The 9,056-nt window shown below is 39.6% G+C and overlaps 1 pseudogene; it reads right to left on the bottom strand.

Annotated features, from left to right (window-relative positions):
• Positions 1-2,067: 2,067 nt before the first annotated feature.
• LOC138174076 (argininosuccinate synthase pseudogene) lies at positions 2,068-4,350 on the bottom strand (annotated as a pseudogene).
• Positions 4,351-9,056: the final 4,706 nt, after the last annotated feature.

The raw sequence follows: 9,056 nt of genomic DNA, 5'->3' as shown, positions 1-9,056 counted from the left end.
TTGTGGCCACCTTCTCTTGCTCCTATCCAGGCAGGAATCAAAGCTTGTCCTGGAGTTGGGTGGGCAAGATTCCATAAATATGTTATCTATTCATGCCTCCCTGAAAGTCTCATTTAGTCAAAGACATGTGGATATGAACATAACTTACACTAGTAACAGATACACCTTACAGAAATATTTTTTTAATGCACAAAAGAGAACAGAAGGAAGACAGATAAGCAGGACCACTTTGGAATTAATATATTGAATTTGCTATATAGTTTTAAAAAATACAAGCTATAAATAATATCCACAACTTCATAGACAAAAAGAGAGAGAGTAATATGAGGTACAGTCAGAAAGGTAGAGTGGTAACAGACTATAAAGGTTCTTCAATGTGAGACAAAGGAGTTGGAACCATACCCAATGTTGAAGTTGATTCAAATGCCAAAACTCTTAGTTCAGGTTAAATGTTGGGATGAAATGAAGCACTTGCAAGTCACCGAAGAGTTAACAAAAGGAGATTTACTTTACCTAACACAGCAAAGAAATGTAACAAGGCCACAGTGGCACTTCTAATCTGGACCATGCCACCACCCCTCATCCTCCAGCCCCCCTCTCTGTATTGAAACAAGTCTGGTTATCAGGGCAGGAGAGAGTGAAAGATGTGGTGACTCACATGGCCTTCAAAAATCCACCAAGTTGGAGGGGCCCCAACTTCACGTGTCTGGGACTTTTTAAAGTATTAAGTGACTAGGAAGCTGCAATAGAAAACTTGAGGCCAATCAAGTCCTGTGTACAGCTTTGTATCCTTTTAGGGATAGCCAGTCCAGGTCACAGGAGGGAAAGAGGAGGGGCCTGGGCACACCTCATGTTAGGGGTATAAGGAAAGAACCTCAGGGAAAATTAAGTCCTGGGACTACTTTGTCTTCCTTTAAGGAAAAGTAATCCATCCAGAAGGAGGGTAAAAAGGAGGGGTGGGCCTAATCCAAGTGGTAGAAAAAATGCTGGTAGATATTAGACTTATCATACCAAATATGTATTGGGGACCCATAAATTATATTTGAATAGAGGAGGACCATGACCAATCAGTCAGTCAGTCAATAAACAGGTACTCTATGTAAGTTATTTCATTCAATTTTCACAACCCTATGAAGTAGATGCTGTAATTATACCCATTTTACAAATGAGAGTGAGGAGGTTAACAGAGGTTGGGTAAGACCCTGAGATCTTTGTGATTTCAAATTCTGCACTCTATTCACTATACCATGTTGCCTCTTATGTGGTTGTTGTAAGTTCTTGGGGAACCTTAAAAGTCTGCATTAATGTATGAGCTGCTGCTATTATTATTTCCAGTGCTCTCTGTACTCTGGTTGATCCCTCTGTCTGGAATTCTCTCTTGACAGCTTAAGTGTACATTATCTCTATGAGGTCTCCCCTGAGGGCTTCCCATTTGGAAGTCAGCTCAAGGGCCATGATATTTTCCCAGCATTTATCACTGAATTATAGTTTTACATATATATAGTCTTCCCTGTTAGATTGCAAACCCTTCAAGGGTAAAGACTATCAATATTAGTCATTATATCTTTCACATCATTTTGCACATAAACATTCTATAAACGTTTGTTGAATGAATTAAAAATATAAAGTCTGTAATGAAGAACCAGGGTTTTTTTCTTTCTGCTGCTGTCATTGAATAGATATGTGATGACCATGTGTCCATTATCTGATGAATTAGTTATGATCATAAAGTGCTTTTAGGAGTTGACTTTATCCACATATTTCATATGTGACTTGGGACTCAAAATGGAAGTCTGAATATATGTCCCTTAAAAATGTTTTATCTTTTCCCCCAGGCAATACACTGTTTCCAAGGTAGGCTTTTATCATAATTATTATTGTTGTTGTTGTTACTGTAATTTCTGCTCCCATATTGCCTTCCTTTGTTGACCACTTCTGCTTGTGACAGAGGTATAAAACAGTGCCTGGCTGAGCTACAACCCAGAAGACTGAGGGACATTCTCAGAATGCCATGACATTCAGTGCAGTTTACTTAGGGAAATCAGGCTCCACACTATTGACAACTGCTTAGTGTATTTGGCAATGACCTTTTTTTTTTTCCAGACAATGATGTTTCGTTAGCCTCGGAGAGCTGATCTTGATGAAGCTGATGGTATCAGAGGGCTCCTAATCACTCTCCACATTCGTGCTCACCAGCTCTTCATTGTTCAGTGACAGGAGACTCGACTCTTGTATTCCTGGTCCTTGAAGACCATCACCTGGACCTTGCCCTCAACTCCATTCTGAGATTTAGTGATATACTGGTGGATAAACTCACACTCTGGGCCATTCCAGAAACCATTGTATACCAACTTGGAGAATTTCAAGCCCAAACTCTTTGATTTTTACATACTTCCTCATTTATAGTGAAAGCCTCCATGTCTAAATGAGCCTAGAAGAGGATCATTCCTGCTGGGATCTCATAGACACCTGTGGGCTTCATCCCAATGAAGCAGTTTTGCACAAGCAGACATCATGTTTGCTCACAATTCTATTGAGGCAGAGGAAGAATTCCAAGGACACGAGTGGGAATTACTGGCTGACCTTGTTCACCTGCGTGGAAATACCTTTCTGGAACTGAATCTCTAAGGCACCTGTGCTATTGGGAACCTTTGTAGGGCCTTGTGTCTTTTTATAAAGATCAAGCAGTGCATGGTTCTTGGAGTTCTCTAGCATTCCAGTCACTGTAGCTGATCAACATAAGGTTTTCATCCACAGTCCCTGGGCTCTCGCGGTAACTGGGACTGAGATTCCATGTTGCTTAGCATATCCTATTGTTATTACCTCCTTTGAGCTTGTTAATAGTATTCAGGCATCCTTCAAGAAGGAATGACCTTAATCTGAGAAGCCAGAGAGTAGCACCTGAGCTCAAACCAAATGTAGTCATTCCCCATACCTGTAACTCCATGGGACACATACTCAAGGCCCCTCTCTGGCAGGCAATTTTACTTGTTTGTGGGTAATACAGGATTTAGCAAGGGAGATGCCCAGAAGGTAACAATCCTCTTACTGAACCCTGGACTGGACAGTTGGCCAGATGAACTCTTCCACAAATTCTTTACTTATGGGGTAGCTACATGGTACAGTGGATAGAGCATTAGACCTGGAGTCATGAGGATCTAAGTTTAAATCCAATTTCAGACACTTACTAGCTGTGTGACCCTGGGCAAGTCACTTAACCCCAATTGCCTCCCAAAATAATTTCCTTACTTATATCCTCAATGAAAACCTCATTTGACCTCCAGCTTCAATGCCTTCTTCCTGGCCTCTTCAAAGTCCTCCTGTATAGTGTTAGCCAGGCAGGCATCTGCTTCATAGCCTTGCTCCTTCAGCCACACCAATATACAGGATATGTCTAGGCCTCCACTGTAGACAAGAACCACAGTGCCTTTGCTTGACATCTTATTGATGCTTGGTGAAGTTGGAGGTATCAGACTGACTACAGAGTTCAGGAAGATATATAGACCATATCCTTTTTTAGGTACTCTCTTATTGCTTTGAAAAGTTTTATTGATATGTTCTGTTTTAATGATTACCTCTTCTAACATATCCTTCCCCCTTCCCTCCCCAGCAGACACATCTCTTCCTTTTAAAGGTTATTTATATGGTTGTTTAAAATATTTATATCTCATAGATTTGATCGTTTTGGTGTCATAAATAAGGCTCCAGTTTATTTACCATACTACTGGTGTTTCCTTTATAATAGTGTATAGGGAATCCTGGAAATGACTCAGTTCTATTCACTTTATGTGTTCTTTAAAGCTGAGCCAATTGATAACTATCTTTATTCTATTAAAGCAAATAGAAGGTATGTGGTATAGTACCTTGATTAGCATATGTCCAGCTATATTCTTCTCTGTCTTCCCACCCAAAATTTCACTGGACTCATTCATAGTCATACTGACTAGTTGCAGAAATATTATGCTTCTGTTTTCTCAAGTAATGGCATTTGGAAGTTCTTTAAAACTGAGTCATTTAATTTAATAGACTCTTATTAAACGCCTACTATCTGGAGAGCCTAACTCTAGGTCCTAAGGCAGGAAACAAGGATTAAATAAGATAGACTCCTACTTTATTGAACCTAAAAAAAAAAAACCTAGGAGAATGTGACACATACATAAATAACTATAATATAAGAGAAACTAAATCAATTAGATAGCTGACTTGCCTATTGAAGTCCTCTCCAATGTGAATTTCATTTAAAAGAGCAAACTGGTTGGTGTGGATGAAAAGTAGACAAACTGGTCTCCTCTCTGCCATATGTGGTTTTCTGTTCTCTGCTTCTATGTCTTTGCATAGGCTGTCTTCCATGGTTGAAATCTACTCCCTCTTCCCCCTTTCCTCTCAAAATACTCCATGGCCTTCAAGTAGTAATTCAAGGGCCATGTCCTGACAAGAGACCTTCCCTGACCCACACCCTGCCCCCACCTGTTAATGGGACACATGTACCCAAGGCGCCTTCCTGGCAGGAATTTCCCATTTGTTTATGTGTAATGCCCTTCTTGTAATTACCTTGTATTTACTTGTCTCTGTGTGTATTGTTTCCTCCCAAATAGAATGTAAGCTCCTTGAGGACAGGAAGTATTTAAGTTTTCAGCAAAGTTCCTGGCACAGAATGTATACTTAGTAAATGCTTGTTAAAACATGACTAGAAAGAAGAAATATGGGAAGATATTCCCACCACTTTGTAGAGGTGGGTCCATAAGTATTGTACATTGTACATATTTTTAAACTTTTTCTATGTATTAATCAATCATACCAATTTTTTTTCACTTTAAATTTTTTGTCTTAGAAAATACTGCTTGTTATATGGAATGGCTCTCTGGGAGAGGGAGGGATGCTGGGGAAAACTCTGCCGTTGTTAAACAACAAAATATATCAATAAAAACATTTAAAAAACAGATGCTTGTTGAATTGACTCGAAAGCAAGTGAGGTATAGATTGTGGAGGGCCACTGCTGTTGTTGGACCTTCATTCTCAAAGAGGACCAACAGTATCATGAGAGCGATATCTTGACTTGCCAGTGAATTGGATTTAAGTGAGGCAGAGCTGCTCAAAATTATCAGCCTCATTCTCTTTTCTCAAGCACTAAGAAGTTTCTGTTTTATCCTATACATAAGCAACAAGTAGATATGATGGGACAGCAACAACAGAGTGTGAAATTGTATAGAGGTTTAATAACTCAGAACTTTCAAGAAGAGAAAGCAAGACTGCTGGACTTTGTCTTCCTGATTAGCACTGGGCTTTTTGAATAAGACAATAATATGATCAGACGTGTGCAACAGGAAGATTAATTTGGTATATGTGTGAAAGATGGATTGTAAAGAGGAAAGACTGGAATCAGAGAGGCCAGTGAGGAGACTATTAAAATAGTGCAGGGAAGAGGTTGATAAGGGACAGAATTAGGGATGTAGCAGAGGTACTGGGAAGAAGGAGGACAGATGTTAAAGATATTTTGGAGGTAGCATTGGCTGTACATGGCAATTGATTGAATGCAGAAGGTGAGGGAGAGGAAAGGGTCAAAAACAACTCTAAGGTAACAAGACAAGGCAGATGGTGGAACTATCAGCAAAAATAAGGAAGCAGTGAGAAGACAAAGGTTTTGTAGGGCTGGTAGGAGTTCATTCTTTGATTTATGGAGTTCAAAGTACCAGCAAAACAATAAAGTAGGAATGTTCTATGTTGTTGTTTAGTCTTCTCTGCCTCTTCATGAGGCAGAAGACCCCGTTGGCAAAGGTACTGAAGTAGCTCATCATTTCCTTCTCCAGTTCATTTTTTTCCTTTTTTAAAAAAAAATATTTTCAATTCAGGGAACAAAACAAGCATTTCCATAACACAGTATAATAAAAAAGATGATTGCACATGAAACTGCAAATCTACCACATACAACTTGCTATTCCTTCCAAATAAACAACAGAGTTATCATGTAAAATTTTTTCCCCTTTTTTTCTTCCCTCTCCCACACTAGAAATGGCTGGCATTAGACACCACAAAAAAAAATGCTATAGACATTCCATTCACATTCAGAGTTATAAGTACTATTTGCGAATTTCCCTCCATCTTATTTTTACCCACTATTTCCTTTCTCAGTCTCTCATTTTACCCTATCCCTGTTACCTTATCTTCTCACTCCCCACCCTAGAACCTCTCATTTCACCTATGCCTCCAAAAGTTTCCCCCTTGTTCTCCCCCCCACCCTCCTAAATCCCAATCCATGCAACCTCCCCAATATTTCATTTTACAGATGAGGAACTGAGGCAAACAGGGTTAAGTGACTTGCCAAGGATCACAAAGCTAATGTGTGTCTAACACCGGATTGAAACTCATGAAGATGAGTTTTCCCGACTGCACTGCCCAGCTGTCCAGGAGAATGCCCCATCTGTAGTTCAAAATGCAAGACTGGAACTCAGAGAAGGGACCATAGCTGAATATAGGGTTTTCAGATTTAGGGGATTGTTCACATCAAAGTGGAAATTAAGGACATATCAATGGATGAGAAAACCAAAGAAGAGAAGCTAAAGAAGGAAGTTTAGGACAAAGCCTTGATTGATGTCCATGCTTAAAAAATAAAAGGAAGAATGAGGGGAGAGAAGGGGGAGGGGAGTGGAGGGCAAAGAAAGGAAGTATTTATTAAGAACCTACTACTACAATGTACCCAGTATTGTGTGAAGTGCTTTACAAATATTATCTCCTTTGATCCTCACAACAACCATGGGAGGTAGGTGCTATTATTCCATTTTACAGTTGAGGAAACTGAGACAGATGAAGTTAAGTGACTTGTCCAGAGTTATACCACTAGTAAGTGTCTAATGATGGATTTGAACTCAGGTCTTCCTGACTCTAGGCCCAGCACTATTACTGTGCAACCTAGAAAGAAAAAAGAAACAACATAGGATACTGAGAACAAGTGAACCAGTGGAGGATATGAATGGAATCTCTTATTTTGTAGAAGACTGTGTTGACTGCATTGAGCTCTGGAACGCTTCAGGATTTCCTCAGTGAAATCCATGGTCACTCAAAAGAGAGAGGCCAGGGGAAGATTGTCACAGAAGACAAGAAAAGAGACACTATCACATAGAAGGAGGAACCTTCCTCTTCTCACAGCTTCCTTCTTTTAGAAAAGACAAAAAAAAATAGGGTTAGAAAAGACCATTGGATTAGGCAAAAAAGACATGACTTGGGTGATTGAAGTTTCAATAGAATGAGAAGCCGGGCTGCAAAGGGCTGAAGAGTGATTAGATGGTGAGCCAGTGAAGGTAAAATGTAAATCACTGTTTCTAGAAGATTAATAGTGAAGGGGAAGAGAGAAATAAAATAATAGCTTGAGGGGGTAGCAGGATCAAGGAAAAATATTTTTGCTTGGAGTTAGGACAGCAGAGATCTGAGCATATTTGTAGACAGATGGGAAAGAGCCAATAAAGAAGAGACTGAAGATGAATGAGACATGGGGAGTGATCAATGGAGCAAGGAGACAAATCCATTCTTCATACTACTTTCTTCCTCACCTTCCTTATACATAGATCAAGTTATATCACTCTTCTGCTCAAAATTTTTATTGGCTTTCCATTATCTACTGAGTAAAGTTCAAGTTCATTCATTTGTCATTCACAATCTTTCACAATCTGACTCCACCCAACCTTTTACTTTTATATCTTATTATTTACCTCTACACACTCCATACTATAGCCCAAATGGAATATTTTCTGTTCCCTAAGTATAGATGGCACTTTCAGGCCCACATGATGTCCCATGCTTAGAATGCCTCCACTAAAGAACAACTTAAATATCAACTCTATCCTTCCTTTATCCTTCCAGCTGTTAAAGATCAGACTTTATAGAGAATTTCACTTTGGGACTCTAAGACACTTTAGTGCTTCAATGGACTAAGAATGCACATTAATGTAAGTGGTCTAACTATGCAGGTCACCACCATCTGTGCCTTCTCATCTTGTGGGTATCTTGTCTCTGTCTCTCTATAAATTTTCTGAGTATTATCAACCCACCTTCCTTTTGTTTTTCTTGGAACATTTCGTTTATACCAAGATAATACTAGAATTGTCAATTTGTTATCCATCACCCTCTTTGATTATCCTACCTTTTCCCCTCACAATCACAAAATTTGAACTTGTAAGTGAACTCAATACATCTAAACCCAACCCATACCTAAAAGGAATCTTCACTATAACATACCCAGGCTTTGCTTGAACACATCCATTGAGAGGGAATCTACCATGCCCAAAAGTTACCAATTCTACTTTTGGACAGCTTTGATCATTGGGATTCCCCCTCTCTGCCCATCATCAAGGCTGTTTGCCTTTTTGTAGCCTCTTCTCATTGCTCCTGGCTCTGACCAGACAAAACTAGTCTCCTCCATGTGACAGAAGATTGCTATCACATCCCCCTTGAATCTCCTCCTCCTTTAACCAAAAGGAGCTGGCTAAACATTCAGACTCAAAGCCCTTTATCATTCTGGTTGCCCTTTGGACCCTCTCCACCTGATCAATATCCTTGCTGAACTCTGGTGTCCAGAACAAAACATAATACTGCAAACGTGATCTGACCAGGGCAGTAGAGAGGGACCATCACTTGCTTATTCCTTTCCAAATGTAGCCAAAGATTCCATTAATTTTGGGGGGCTGCCACATCATTGTTGATCAGTGATAAGCTTGCAGTCCACTAAAATCCCTAAATGCTTCTCCCCCCGGCCAGACAAACTACTTTTCTACCCATCCTGTACTTAGGTGAAGTTGATTTTTTTGAGCCCAAGTGTTATTCCTCTTGGCAGAGAAAAAAGAAGAAAAATAAGGAATTTAGTAGCTCAGCCTCATTTCCTTTCTTTGTTAGCATTGTCTCATACACCCCAAATAGTGGTCCAATTTCCTTCTTTGATCCAACATGCAGGGTAGCTATCCTGCATCTGATACAATGGATCACTGAGAACACACGATTTTGAACAAACAGTTCTTTTGCTAAAATCAAATTACAATGCCTTCAAATAAAAGCAATTCTCAAAGTTA

The sequence above is a fragment of the Petaurus breviceps genome, unplaced genomic scaffold, assembly GCF_028583685.1.
Source record: "Petaurus breviceps papuanus isolate PSGF00001 unplaced genomic scaffold, PetGlider_PUasm1.0 685, whole genome shotgun sequence".
Classification (NCBI taxonomy): Eukaryota; Metazoa; Chordata; class Mammalia; order Diprotodontia; family Petauridae; genus Petaurus; species Petaurus breviceps.
Note: the sequence above shows the minus strand (reverse complement) of the source record. Positions and strands in the feature narration are given on the sequence as shown.